Consider the following 14,331-nt stretch of genomic DNA (forward strand, 5'->3'; position numbering starts at 1 on the left):
AAGGCTTTCTTATTTCTTCTTGCTATTCTTTAGAATTCTGCATTCAGATGCTTATAGCTTTCCTTTTCTCCTTTGCTTTTCGCTTCTCTTCACAGCTATTTGTAAGGCCTCCCCAGACAGCCATTTTGGTTTTTTGCATTTCTTTTCCATGGGGATGGTCTTGATCCCTGTCTCCTGTACAATGTCACGAACCTCATTCCATAGTTCATCAGGCACTCTATCAGATATAGGCCCTTAAATCTATTTCTCACTTCCACTGTATAATCATAAGGGATTTGATTTAGGTCATACCTGAATGGTCTAGCAGTTTTCCCTACTTTTTTCAACTTAAGTCTGAATTTGGTAATAAGGAGTTCATGATCTGAGCCACAGTCAGCTCCTGGTCTTGTTGTTGTTGACTGTATCGAGCTTCTCCATCTTTGGCTGCAAAGAATATAATCAATCTGCTTTTGGTGTTGACCATCTGGTGATGTCCATGTGTAGTCTTCTCTTGTGTTGTTGGAAGAGGGTGTTTGCTATGACCAGTGCATTTTCTTGGCAAAACTCTATTAGTCTTTGCCCTGCTTCATTCTGCATTCCAAGGCCAAATTTTCCTGTTACTCCAGATGTTTCTTGACTTCCTACTTTTGTATTCCAGTCCCCTATAATGAAAAGGACATCTGTTTTAGGTGTTAGTTCTAAAAGGTCTTGTAGGTCTTCATAGAACTGTTCAACTTCAGCTCCTTCAGCGTTACTGGTTGGGGCATAGACTTGGATTACCATGATATTGAACGGTTTGCCTTGGAAATGAACAGAGATCATTCTGTCGTTTTTGAGATTGCATCCAAGTACTGCATTTCGGACTCTTTTGTTGACCATGATGGCTACTCCATTTCTTCTGAGGGATTCCCATATATATGGTTAATACAGAGCTCAGCATCGCAGCCAGGAGTAAATGTTGTTTTCTCCCTTAATCCCAGCTTTCTTTCCTTCACATTTTCCATTCTTTGCTCTCTTAAGTCATCTTGTTTCCTGGACACTTATGTGCTAGACCCATCCTCTCTTCTCAGGACTCCAGAATTGTCGTGGTCCATGAGCGGGTTAGAAAAAAATTTCCAGACATTAGACAGAATGAGAGGGAAATAAAGTTTATTAGAGTGGGAGATGCTGTTAGAACAGTAGACCAGCTCAAGCGAGAACTGGCGTTGAACAGGGGTTCTTAGTCCACGTTTACACCCAGGGTACAAGGAATGGGAAAGGGGTCTTGCGGGTCATTTGCCGATTGGATGAAGCACATATACTGGGTGGGGAGAAGAGTAAGGCAAACACCTTCTCCCTGTGGGGTAGGAGGGGAGGCAGGTTGTAGGGCTCAGGGGGATCTGAAATCCATTAATAGTTATAACATGGGGGAGAAATGAAAATAAGGGTCTGGTTTTTCCATACCTACATTCCAAGACCCTCCTTGGTTTTATCTGCTCTTTTGTCTTTGGGTCACCACAAGAATCAGGTGAGACATGCACATAAATAACCACCAAACAGGGAGAGTGTCAGCTTAGCGTCTTGTAGGGGAACAAAACTTTTCACCCCAAAATGTGTCTCTTTGGTTTGAAGATTCTTTGGGGTCGATTATTTTTAAGAAACAAAACCTCAGGAAGAACTTTTTACCTTGTCCCCTTACCTGCCAACAGGGCCTATTCCAGGAAAAACAATTATCATCATAGAAAACTTAAGTATAACATGAACTAGATGTGGCAGACTGGGGGAACTCAGCAAAGCCTGTTTGATTGAGGTTCTCTCTGGGTCCCACTGTGCCTCCGTGCATGTGTGCTCAGTTGGTCCGACTCTTTGCAACCCTATGGACTGTTAGCCCACCAGATTCCCCTGTCCATGACATTCTTCAGGCAAGAATACTGGAGTGGGTTACCATGCCCTCCTCTAGGGGATCTTCCTGACCTAGGGATCAACCCCAGGGATCAAACCCTCATTTTTTTTGTCTCTTGCATTGGCAGGTGGATTCTTTACCACTAAGCCACCTGGGAAATCTGCATGACTGAACAAATGTTTATCAGACATTTGCTCATTTTCTTCTTCCTGTAAATTTCCTTTCTTGCATTTGTAGTCCCAAACCCTTTACCTCATTCTTCTCTGGGACAGTATACAAGCTTCAACCTGCCTAACTTTTCCTTGGAGCTCATATTCTCATGTTAATTTTGTACATATGTAATTACATTTTATGTTCTCCTGTAATTTGTCTCATGACAATTTAATTCCTAGACCTCTAAAAGAACCTAGGAGACTGAAGATAAGGTTTTTTCCCCTCCCCCAAATGTATAACGTGTGTGTGTGTTTGTGTGCATACGCGTGCTTCTGCATACATTCAGACTCCGAGAGGCTTCACTAAGCCTCTGCCTTGCACTGGGAAAGGGTCTCAAAGGAGCAAATTGTGGCTTTATGGATTCTTTAGAGACCAGCAACCCTTTCACCTGAGCGTGCTTCAGTCAGGCAGTAACCATCACAGTGGGAAAGGCATTCAGTTATTTATTTTTTTAGCAAATATTCATAGCCACCTACCAGTACCAAGTACTGAGTAAGAATATGAATAAGAGCAAGGAAGTATGAGAGAGTGTGGCTCAACTGGGCAGCTGGCTGCAGGTGGCTGGCATGGCTGGAGTTAAATATACTCTCAGTTTTCCTTAAGACAAACGTGACAAACCAGACTCTGAGTGGGATAAGGAAGAAGTACTGGAAAGCAAAGTTATGCTTGGTAAGAATTTGTCACTTTTCAGAATTAGTCAGGATGGACTGGAAGTTTCTTTTAAAAGACACATCACTTCCTTTACAGAATCACCACACTGACTAATCCATTACCATAGGGTGATGGATCCCAAACTGCTGTTCACTAGAATCATTCAGGGAGTTGTAAAAAACCTCAGACGCCCAGGTCGCAGCCAATACCAGTTATTAATACATCAGAATGTTTGGGAGTGACAATCGGTAACAAAGTTCCAGAGTCACTGCCTGAGGGCATAGTCCAGTTCAGTTAAGGCACACTGTTTTGGTTCCGGTTCCACATATTTCCTTAAGGTGCGTTTGCACCTTTCTTGGGTTGGGGGCGCTGTGAGCAGGAAGAGGATGTGCTGTCACCCAATTAGGAGATCCCACTTTGCTAAGCCCATCCGCGTAGTCCACAGGGCTGGAAGAGGAGTGGATTTTTGCTTTGTCATTCTGACTCTGGCTGTTTGCCCGCCCATTTAAGAGGAGGGCGTGGCTTCTCGGAGCCACTGGGAACCCGCGGACCTTTCGCTCAGTTTGCTCCAGTCCCGCATTGCATCCGGAGTTGAAGGTGCTGGCACGTCCGGAGGACCGCCGGGTGTCCAAGGGCTCGCGTTCGTGTAAGCTTCGGGTTCACTGGGAACGGAGGAAGCCTGGAGCCCCCGGGCTGTGAGCTCGCCGGGCCCAGAGCATCCTCCTGCCGGATGCCTTGGGGATGCAGGGGGAAGGGAGACTTTTGAAGGCGTGTCTGAGCAAGGGTGAGGCTTCTCCAGGCGAGGGAGTTTTTTGGCGTCGGTCATTGTTTCGCCCGGGTCGGTGAAAGCTTAGCTTGTCGGTAGGTGAGACCGGCCCTCTGTCGACTGGTAGTTTCCTGTCTAGCTTTCCTTTATAGGGACGATTTGCAGAATATTGGAGAAAAATGGGGTTTTGTATCATTTCGTAGAGCACGAGTCTTGAAATGAAGGTGCAAATACGATGAATAGTTTGACAGAGCCTTGTCAGCCTTAAGCGAGTGTAACAATTTAAGGATGCCTGTCGAGTAATCTTCACACCACTGAATCTTCAGATATTGCGAGAGGTTGGCAAGTCATATGTGTCTCCGTGTGTGCAAGCGGGGAGACCACGTTCAGACTGCTGTGACTCCCCAGGCTGTTACAGGAGACAACCAAGAGGAGCTGGTGCTCATCTCACTGTATCAGGCAGGGTAGGCGTTTAAAGGCTGCACTGCCACGTTTGAATCCTGGCTCTGCTGTTGGGTAGCTTGCTTGAATTTGGGCAGGAAAGTGTTTCTGTGCCTCTTCCCTATCTGTGAAATGGACCTGATAAAACATCATGAAATGGTAGTGGTGAAGATCCAGGATTAATATATGCAAAGCACTGCAGAATCGGTCCTGCCATTATTGTTATTATTGCTATACTTTTGGGTGCTTGGGTGGTTTTTGTCTGATGAATGGACCTGATGTCAGGATAACTGGAGTCTATTTTTAATTCTCACTGACTCATTCTCTACCTGAGTTCACCCGTTTGTAAGATTGGACCAGTTGCACCCAGGCTGTCATGTAGGGTGGTGCTTTGTTATTTCAAGGCTCTTAAATAAAAGCACCTTCAGTGGGCAGTGACCTTAATCTTGCTCCGTGGTTTCAGATTTCAAAGAAACTTTGGAAGTTGGTCTTCTGTATGCTTTAGCGATGCAGAGTTCAAAGGAAGATTAAGTTGGGAGGTGTTTTTAATAAAAACTGATATAATTGTGCCTTAGCCTTCTTTATGAGGCTTTTCTGAATTCTGGACTTGCCGGGAAAGTAGAACGTGTATTTTAGCGAGACTTGTTTATCTTAAGAGTCCGGCCGGAACCGGGGGTTTTTTGCTGGCCGCGATGCCACGTTTCCAGGCCGCGTGCAGGTGCGTGGGTCCGAGACCCGAGCCGGCGCGCGGCCGTGGTCAAGGTGAGGGCCGGGGCTGGGGCCGGGCGGTCGTCTGGGGGAGTGCAGTTGGGGACGCGGAAGCCCCGCCCTCGCCGCGCACTTCCCGCCGCGGCCCCGGGGCGGAAAGACTGACCCGCTCCGCTCTGCTTTTGTGCCACAGAGGACGGGCTGGGCCTCGAGGGAGCGCTGTCCGAACGGACCTCCAAAACCCTTGTGAAACGGAGAAAGATAGGCCACCATGGTCTGACCCTGAAGGTAGGTGGGGGACCTTAACGTCTGTTTTACCCGCCTGAACTGGGAACAAGCTCAATGAGCCGGTCGTGGTATCAGACCCAGGATTGTGAGCAAACCTCCAAAAGGAGCACATCCTTAGACAAACGACGAAGAAACGCGGGCGCCAGCTCACGTGTGAATCGACGTGGATGAAACACATTTCAGAACTGGGAAGCTTGGAAGGGCAGAGGGACCTATTTTCATCTCCTTTCCTTCCTATTTCTCTCCCTCCATCTTCCAGTAAATCTAAATAACTTACTTCTTCTTTTTTTTTTTTTTTAGCAGCAGTGTAAACTGCTGAAAGTGAGTTGTTTAGAGAAGTACCGAGAAAAGCGGGTCAGGGAATGGTTATCTTTGTCTGACCCTATCATCTTCCTTTGTAATTCTCCGGGAGGGAAACCCAGAAACCCCAGGCTCAGGGGAGAGCAACCTCAAGCTCCTGGAGTGAGTTCATTTCCCTGCAGTGGTCTCTTCTCTAGCTCAAAGTTAACCGGGTAGAACCAAAGGAAAGAAAGAAATCTTTCCTTTGGGTAGTGGTGAGTTGGTGGCAGTCCTCCCTTAGACCATCTGGATGGGTCATGGCCTACCTCACTGGCCCAGTGCTGGCAGGCAGTGTGCACCTTTGGAGGGATATGCACCGTGGGTGATGTTCTATTAATACATCAGGTGTGGGGGATACTCAGAATCTTATCACCTTGATATATCTGCTTTAATTTTTGCTGATTTTTTTTTGGACATCCTTGTTTAATTGTATCTGTAATTTTTAAGAAATGGAACTCATACTTAACCATTGCTGTCTTAAGTAAGCTTGAGTTCTCAGTTAAGTCTAACAGTGTATTTAGATATGTTTGCCTTCAGGATGACTGTAACAATTAATTTGCATTTTTATTTACTATCTTTTTTCCTAAAAGAATCATTACCTTTTTGAAGAATGGGTATAGAAAATGGCGATAGACTTCAAAGACATAGTAAATAATGGAAAATAATTGAAATAAAAAGGCTTTTGTTATTTGTTGTTTAGTCGCTCCGTCATGTCCTACTCTTTTTGCTTCCGCATGGACTATAGCCTGCCAGGCTCCTCTGTCAATGGGATTTCCCAGGCAAGAACACTGGAGTGGGTTGTGTTGCCATTTTCTCCTCCAGGGAATCTTCCTGACTTGGGGATCAAACCCACATCCCCCCAGTCTGCATGGGCAGGCAGATTCTTTACCACTGAGCCACCCCTAAAAAGTCTTTTAGCTTGATATAAAATATATTGTGTTACTCAAACCTTTAGTTTGCAAGTAAAATGAAACAAAGTCCTATTAATATTCCTTTCTGTCTGATCTCTCTACTTGTGTCATAAATTTGCACTTAAAAAGGTGTATAGGCATTTGATCTTTATATCAGTTCTATAGATGATCCTGGCTTTAATACCAATGGGAGTAAAAAGAATGTTTATGAATTTTTAAATAAGCTTTGCACCCACTTAATTGATAAGATCTGATGTTCTCAATTCTGTATGATCATAGTTCATTTTAGCCATTTAACGAAGTGCAGTGCCATGAATGAAAAGCCTACTGCCAAATTATAATTAAAATTTTAAAAATTATTTGGCACATCTCTTCCAAGTAAACTTATCACTATCCTTTGTATCATTTATTTTTGGTTTTTAATGAGTACTAAAAAATGGAAGAAGACAGCTAGGTAAGAACTACTGCTTTGAAATGTTTATGAATTTGCAGCAAATTGGCCACATATGGGGCTAAATGGTAGGTCCTAAATTCTTAGGGAAAATTGGGTTTGAGTGGAGAAAGGCATTTATTTAGTGGAGAACTGAGTGCTTATAGGATTAGTGCTAAATCCTAAAGTCCACACCTTAAAGGCTAAGATTTCCTGCTTTAATTGCAACCTAAATAATGAAGTGGGAGTTCATAAAAATGTCTGCTTTTCTTTTCTCCTCTTAATGTTGTTTCTTCATTTGCTTTCCTTTCCCCTCAATAAACAGCAGCAGCACCAAAACCTACCTTGCATTCACAGTGAACTGTAGCAGACCAGGGAGTAGGGTCCTGCTGGAAGGAACTGATAAGTTTAGATGACTACCTACATGATAAAGGCTTTAAAGAAGTGCCTTTCAAAAATGCAGTCACCTGGAATGCCTGGCACCCCACTCCAGTACTCTTGCCTGGAAAATCCCACGGACAGAGGAGCCTGGTAGGCTGCAGTCCATGGGGTTGTGAAGAGTCGACATGACTGAGCAACTTCACTTTCACTTTTCACTTTCATGCATTGGAGAAGGAAATGGCAACCCACTCCAGTGTTCTTGCCTGGAGAATCCCAGGGACGTTGGAGCCTGGTGGGCTGCCCTCTATGGGGTCGCACAGTCGGACACGACTGAAGCGACTTAGCAGGGCTATATCTGAGGTCTTATTCATTGAACTCTCTGGAAGGGGCTAGGTTCTGCCTTTACATTTATTTTAAACAAGCCCCCTCAGGTAATTCTTATGATATATATCCCGTTTTGAGATTTACTTTAATGTATGAGGTAGTTTTGTCAAGGTTAGTTGCTAAATAATTAGAATTGAGGAAAACCAAACAAAAGATTATGGCTTATTTTATATTTTAGTTCTTAAGAGCAAATTTGCAAATTTTCTTACAGGAAATCTTATATGTAAATTAGCATCTCCTGGATTCCAGAGTTTTGAAACCACTTATGCAAAATGAATGCCTGTTGGTGGTATTGAGAGGAAGAGCAAAGTGAGTGAAAAAGCACTTGCTGGAATATGAAGGGCCGAACATAGTTAAGACTTAAGTAGTTTGAGAGAAGAACTTGGGGAGATAAGACTAAAACTTGCAACATGGGACTTAATTTATTCCAGGCAGTAACAGGAGAGATGACAGACACAGAGCAGTGCGTTTTGATGAAGATCCAAGTGAATTATGGAGCCAGTGTCAGGGAAGCTCCGGGGTGATAGTGTGGTGGTCAGGCTGCGGGGCCTGGGGTGGGCACTGAAATAGGCAGGTCTCCTTCTAAAGTTACCAGAAACCAGAAACTCATGACTGAATGGACATCAGGAAATGGAGCGGTAATTTAATAACTCTGACTAGTCCACTTTCTTTCTTAATACTCTACTAAAATGAGCAGAAAACTCAATTCTCTCCTCTGAGACAATCCCTTCTGGGCAGATTAGTAATGTCTGTGCTTTTCAGCCTAATTAAGGTTGAGGCCTAAGGAGTGTTGAAGGACTGCTTTGACCCTGGTTTCTTAAGAAGGTAAGAGGTAAGGACTAACAATGTTTAAAAGGGGCATAGATTGTTCATACTGCAAATACATTTATCTGGTGCTGATTCTACATTACAATTTTTAGTAGCTGTGAATCTATGGTGAGACCCAATGCCTTCTCCTCTCGCTTTAACCAATAGATGACTCAAACCTCTTTGCTGTCTGTCCTTGTACAATGGTGTCACTGTTCTGGTCCAGGCTTCAGATTTCTTTTTGCCTTTATGTTATTGTGTTCATTTGCCAGGCCTGACTGTTTCCCATATAGGTGCCTTCTCCCTCTGATAACTTTTGCCCAGGCTGCTTCAGGTATGCACTGCCTCCGGCCTCTACAGTCTCTTAACTGGCTGCCCTCTTCTCTCTTCTTGCCCTTCCTGTCCATCTGCTGCATAGTCATCTTCCTGACTGCTTATTTGCTGCCCCCGGATCTGCATCCAGGATAAAGGGTACATTTTTTAATTTGGTTTTCTGTGTTCCCCAGGGTTTGGCCTCAACCTGCTTTTCTGGTTGTCTCTTGCTCTGCTCCCTTGCCTATACTGGAAGCTCATGAGAACATTTCCCTATAGTCCCTAACATTTCCCTCCTTTGGTCTGTTCTTTATTTTATTTCAAAAGTCATTTTCTGGCTTTTCTTCCTGCTCAGACCCATTTTTCCACCTGCCCACCTGGGTCAGAGTACAAGGCCAGATCTGTCTCTTTCCCCTCCTCTGTGCTCCCTCAGTACTCCCACAAATCCCCGTCTCTGGGAAAAGAGGAGTCCTGCCAATATCAAGAGTGAAGAGCTAGACTTATTCTTAGTGCCTGTGTTTCCAGATCTGCCTTAAGATCTCATCAGATATTTAAATGAGCGTGCCTATCAATGACCATGTATTGAATGTGTCTTCTGTGCTAGCTTCTAAATGCTGTGATCTCTAGTTGATTTAATCATCACAAGAGTGCTATGAAGAAGGTGGTGTGATCCAGTTTTCCAGATGACAGAGAGGAGTCCCTCAGAACTTAAGGAGTATGCCCAGACGACACAGCGGCAAAGCCAGGATGGAGCGCAGTGAGTGAGTGAAGTCGCTCAGTCGTGTCTGACTCTGCGACCCCATAGACTGTAGCCTACCAGGCTCCTCTGTCCATGGGATTTTCCAGGCAAGAGTACTGGAGTGGATTGCCATTTGGCTGTCTGTAAAGCTCACTGTGCTGTTCTCACACTCCTGGCACTTGGCTTGTGTTATCTCTCTTGGGATGCGTGCCTGATCTCTTGGGTGTGATTGTATGTTCATGACTCATGGTTGAACCCATGCAAATCTTGGTATTCGTAGCATAGTTCTGGCAAATTGGCATTGGTGTGCAGCATACCTGCAGACTGGAATTGCGTTCCTCTGTGCCTACTACGTTGTACCTTCCTTTAGGACAAAAATGGTTTATTTTTGTCTTCCATGTGTTGTGTTAATACCTGGTAGGCACTCAGTAAATACTTGGGGAATGAATGGTTGATGGCAGAGCCAAAGGACTGACTTTAGTGAGGGATTTAGCTATGAGGTGTCTGATTTTGTGAAAGTGGACTGTCTCTTATCAGTGATTATGCCCAAAGTGGTTCAGGAGAGGTTCTAGGCAGCATATAATGCAGTTAAGACTTTTAAGGAGCTGTGTGATCGGAGCATTGTCCACTTAAACAAGTTATGTAGCTGTGTCCAGGTCAACTGAGAAGAAAGTCACATTATGTCTATTTAGCTAATGCTTATTGAGTGAGTGAATGAGTGAAAGTCGCTCAGTCGTGTCCGACTCTCTGCGACCCTGTAGACTATACAGCCCATAGAATTTTCCAGGCCAGAATACTGGAGTGGGTAGCCTTTCCCTTCTCCAGGGGATCTTCCCAACCCAGGGATCGAACCCAGGTCTCCCGCATTGCAGGCGGATTCTTTACCAGCTGAGCTATCAGAGAACCCCAGTGCTTATTGAGCCCCTGTATTCTCGCTGTTGAGCTAGGCCCTGTCTTTGTCATCTGTAACATCTGTAGGGCAATGTGTATATTTAACAATACATTTGTCACCTGATGTTTGTAATATTTGTCACCTGAAGCTTTGTAATACAGTTTTTTACAGAGTTACGGCCTCTCTGTATGACAGAGAAGTCATCTGATGGGTGACATTTACAAATGAGGAAAGTCAAACTCTGAAGAAAGCACTACTTTTAACTCAGGCCTCAAGGGCTGAGTTTTTCCAAGGCTGCCTTCTTTAGAAGCCACACACCCAGTGCTTCCCTACCCCTAGTCTATCAAAATGATGTTCCTGGTCATTGCTGCCTTCTGAGATGTCCCAGGAGAGTTGATAATGGCTCTTACAATGGGAAATGTTCTCTTTTCATCTCACACCCTTGGTTATGTTAATTGTTGGGGCTTGGCAAGTCAGCCAGTACTTGGTTTTCTGAAGTGTCAGTTAAATGTATGACTTTAAACCACAGAGCAAGGGCGGAGGTTTTATGTACTCTAAAGTATCTCAGTGGGTGGGTCCAAGTTACTTTGTGGGACATGACTGTCATTTTATCTTTTACTTCAGCTAACAGTAAAGCCTTATTTGAATAGAACAGTTATTCAAATCCTCTTTTAGATACAGCGTATTTTCAAAGAATCTGCTGAAATCCATTTATAGAAGAATACACATAAAGAATTTTGCATATAATTTCAGACTCATTTTGTGGCCCAGATTTAGACTATCTAGTAGAGTGGTTTACCTTTCAAAGTGCTATACACAACTGTCGCCTCAGTTGTGTCTGACTCTTTGCAACCCTATGGACTATAGCCCATCAGGCTCCTCTCTCCATGGGATTCTCCAAGCAATAATACTGAAGTGGGTTGCCATGCCCTCCAGGGATTCTTCCCAACCCAGGGATTGAACCTGCATTTTTTATGTCTCCTGAATTGACAGATGGGTTCTTTACTACTGGTGATACCTGGGAAGCTTAACTGAAGCCTTAGTAGATTTTAAAATTTTATTATATAACAGATTTCACTGGTATTATTATAGTGAGATATATTTCTGTTTTCCTTCTATGGATTTAGCCTTTAAAACATTTTTCTGTTCCTAAAACAACATCCAGGAGTGAAGCTACTGGTTGGTTACATTTTTTTCTGTTTAGTGTTTTAATGTTTATTAAACATTTGCTACCTTTGGGATAACTGAGGATTTACGTGACTACTCAGTAGTTGTAAATATTGTCAAATCTATTATGTAATTCTGATTCATTCAATACTTACGGTAGCTTTATGACAGAGTAGCAGTATTCATATTTTACAGATGAGGAGACCAGAGGCTGACAGGTTAAGCAACCTGTCTAAGGAAATGCTAATAGGTCATGATTGGACTTCCCTCATGGCCCTAGTGGTGAAGAATCCACCTGCAATGCAGGAGACACAGGAAATGTGGGTTTGATCCCTGGGTAGGGAAGATCCCCTGGAGAAGGAGATGGCAACCCACTCCAGTATTCTTGCCTGGAGAATCCCATGGACAGAGGAGCCTGGTGGGCTACAGTCCGTAGGGTCGAAAAGAGTAGGATATGACTGAGCACGCATGCATTACACATGATTGGAACCCAGCTTTGCCTCCTTCCACTGTCCATGGAGTTTTCAGAAGCTCATTTTAAAAACAGATACACTGCCTTGATCATTGCAAAGTTTACCTTTAATATGAAAAGGCAAACAAAGCAAAAACATACACCTAAAAACATATCCTTAAAGGAGATGAAAATGAAAAAGAACGTGTACATAACACCCTGCTACTCTGGCAAATCAAACTAGGCCTTCAGCATGTCTCTTCACAGCTTATCCTGGCAGGATGAAGGGAGAAAAACTTCTGTGCAAGAAGGAACAGGAAAGTGTCAGGAGGTAGCGAATAGCAGGATATCTTTTAGCATGCAGGACTAACCCAACTGGTTCCTGGCTTGGCTCAGAGGTCTCTTAAATATCTCTTTTTTAATAGATTAATCGGGCAATAAAAGCCCACTGGAAAAGATAGTGAATCCTGTATGACTTTTAAAATTTGACCATAGAGAGACCTGTAACACACTGTAACATTCATCCATCCCATTATGTTTCTGTTGAACACTGAGGGTTGTGGAAGGAGCTTAAGAATGCTTGGAACGAATGAATCTGAACTCCTAGCAAAGGGACTGAACAGTAACACTTGAGAAAAATATTGAAGAAAAGAAGAAAGGAAATAGAGGCCTTATGGAGCCTTTAGCAGCAACTCCATTCTTAAAATGATCAGGGGAAATCATTAGATTTGAGATTTGTACTTTGTAGCCACATCTAAACCTTGTGCTCTCAAGGCAGATATAAAAAGGCAGAATGTAATGCAAGTGTGAGTTTCTGAGGATGCTCTATGTTACCGAGGTTATTAGGAGAAGGATTTAGCAGAGAACAAATTTAGCACTGGAAGTCACAACTTAATAACATAATGCTTGTCTTGATGTGTGCTGTTGCTCTGAGCAAGATGTGTGGGCTGTTATCTCCTGAGAAATCCCTGTAAATGGTATTAGTAATACTTTATAAGTAGGTTGGGAAAATTCATTTACTTTTCTAAAGCATTTAAAAATTCTTTGATGAAAAGCTCTGTGTGGAGCAAATTGGTGCTAGCCTGTTTACCATGCTCTGAGCTAGGGGAAAATAGACACCTTAGGGTGGGAAGGTTGGCTTGTCTTTTGGAGTTCATCTATAAATTGCTTTTATTGAATTTGAAATGGATATAAGAAAGTCCCCCAAATATGGTTAACTATAAAACCAAACTTTTTGGGATTTGGAACTTGGGACTATGAGTTTTCACCAAAGATATAAAACAGGTTAAGTATTAGTTTGTACTTGGCCAGGCTTGGGGGTAAAATATAGCCCTTAGATGATCCTGGGCCCCAACTTTGTTTTCCTGTTGCTTTTTCTTCATTTCAGAGAAGAAATAAGGCTGAATTATGAAAAGCAGTTAACTTTTATTATCTATGTGTGAGATTTATTTCTTTCACTAGAAGAAGTTCATCTTTTGCTGCCAAATAAGTTGCAATAGCTGCTGGAACAAAGTTTTTCATCTATGCTTACACATTGAAATGTGTCTACTCAAATATATCCATGTGAAAACAGCTTAGCTTGGAAGATTTACAAACAAGTTCTTGCTTTAGGGGAGCTAACAGTCTAATTTGTTGCTATTCAGTCACTAAGTCACGTTCAACTCTTTGCAACCCCATGGACTGCAGCATACCTGCCTTCCCTGTCCTTCACTGTCTCCTGGAGTTTGCTCAGACTCATGTCATTGAGTCACTGATGCCATCCTACCATCTCATCCTCTGATGCCCCCTTTTCTTCCTGCCCTCAATCCTTCCCAACATCAGAGTCTTTTCCAATGAGTCAGCTCTTTCTTTGCATCAGGTGGGCAAAGTATCGGAGCTTCAGCTCCAGAGTCAGTCCTTCCAATGAATATTCAGGGTTGATTTCCTTTAGGATTGACTGGTTTGATCTCCTTGTGTCCAAGGGACTCTCAGGAGTCTTCTCCAGCACCAGTTTGAAACCATCAGTTCTAAGGCACTCACCCTTGTTTATGGTTGAACTCTCATGTCCATACATGACTACTTGAAAAACCATAGGTTTGACTATGCTTACCTTTGTTGGCAAAGTGCTGTCTCTGCTTAATCCACTGCCTAGGTTTGTCATAGATTTTCTTCCAAGGAGCAAGCATCTTAAAAAATTTTCATGGCTTCAGTCACTGTCTACAGTGATTTTGGAGCCCAAGAAAATAAAATCTGTCACTGTTTCCATTTTTTCCCCATTTCCCATAAAGTAATGGGACTGGATGCCATGGTCTTAGTTTTTTGAATGTTGGGTTTTAAGCCAGCTTTTTCCCTCTCTGCTTTCACCTTCAAGAGGTTCTTTAGTTCTTCTTCACTTTCTGCCCTTTGGGTGGTATCATCTGCATATCTAAGATTGTTGATATTTCTCTCTGCAATCTGATTCCAGCTTGTGAGTCATCCAGCCTGGCATTTCACATGGTGTACTCTGCATAAAAGTTGAATAAGCTTGGTGACAATATACAGCCTTGACCTACTCTTTCCCAATTTTGAACCAGTCCCATTGTTTGAACAGTCTAATAGAGCAGGATTATAT

At 43.2% G+C, this 14,331-nt stretch overlaps 1 protein-coding gene across 2 annotated transcripts in view; it reads left to right on the forward strand.

The window, feature by feature from the left end:
• Positions 1-3,240: 3,240 nt before the first annotated feature.
• The window catches only part of TXNRD1 (thioredoxin reductase 1), a 62,645-nt gene continuing 51,554 nt past the window's right edge, over positions 3,241-14,331 (forward strand). Inside the window, exons 1-2 of one of the 2 annotated variants that reach the window (XM_052641403.1) lie at positions 3,241-3,371; positions 4,834-4,928. The gene's annotated coding sequence lies outside the window, so the exon portion shown is untranslated. The remainder of the gene's footprint in view (positions 3,372-4,833; positions 4,929-14,331) is intronic. The other variant, XM_052641404.1, reaches the window with a different exon arrangement.

This window comes from Budorcas taxicolor, chromosome 5 (genome assembly GCF_023091745.1).
Source record: "Budorcas taxicolor isolate Tak-1 chromosome 5, Takin1.1, whole genome shotgun sequence".
NCBI classification, from domain to species: Eukaryota; Metazoa; Chordata; class Mammalia; order Artiodactyla; family Bovidae; genus Budorcas; species Budorcas taxicolor.